This window comes from Olea europaea, chromosome 15 (assembly GCF_002742605.1).
Source record: "Olea europaea var. sylvestris chromosome 15, O_europaea_v1, whole genome shotgun sequence".
Taxonomy (NCBI): Eukaryota; Viridiplantae; Streptophyta; class Magnoliopsida; order Lamiales; family Oleaceae; genus Olea; species Olea europaea.
The window spans coordinates 29924643-29925568 of record NC_036251.1 but is presented as its reverse complement, the minus strand read 5'-3'; positions in this window follow the sequence as shown (position 1 = coordinate 29925568).

Genomic DNA, 926 nt, shown 5'->3' with positions numbered 1-926 from the left:
TACATGTCCAAATGTCAATTAAAATGATAAAAATGATTTGCACACAAGAAATCATAATAAGAACATTTTGTAGCAATTACCATATTTCACGAAATGATTTAACGAAACATGACAAAGATCGAACTGCACAAGAAAGCTTTTGAAATGAAAGTATTAATGCCAAATTTGAAATAATAGGAATTATTTTCACAATGAGCGCAAACGATAGTAACTCCTTTTATTATTTATTTATTTTATTTTTTATGCTGATTATCCTCGACACAAACACAGATGATGGAAGAGTAAACTTATTATCTTTTGTCAAAGCACCAACTGAAATCTAAATGGGATGGGATACACGAGTCAGTTTCTATCTACTACTGATTCTACACACAACATAAATACATTTATTATTACATCTTATTCCACTTTTAATTCGCAAACCTACTCAGATTGTACCGGCCAACTTATCGTTCGCAGACCTAGCAGCGCAGCCATGTTGAACCTCATACGTTATCATCATCGAGAATTGTGGAAAACAGCATTCCTTGAACAAACGCGCATCTCTGTGCCTTCTCCTCTTGATCTTTGATGGACATGGGAGCTTCTCTCACTTTTCTGCAAATAGAATCCAACAACAGAGTTAAACATCCCGACAAACTTAATAAACCCGACTGCACAATGACCAGGCATAGAAACATCACAAGAGTGTGGCTTAAAATGTTGTTTTCCCCATTTTTCTCTTTTAATTACAGTTAAGAGAATTAAAGTACAAATACGAAGTAGTTCAACCATTTGCACCAGCTAAAAACTAATTTCTCTAGCAAGGACTAGAAGAGGGATCATGACTTTGCAGAAGTTACATGATTTCCCAGTTTTCAAACATACATTTAGCCCATGTTTAGTTCAGCTAAAAAAATGGATTAAAATCTAAGCCAAAGGCAACA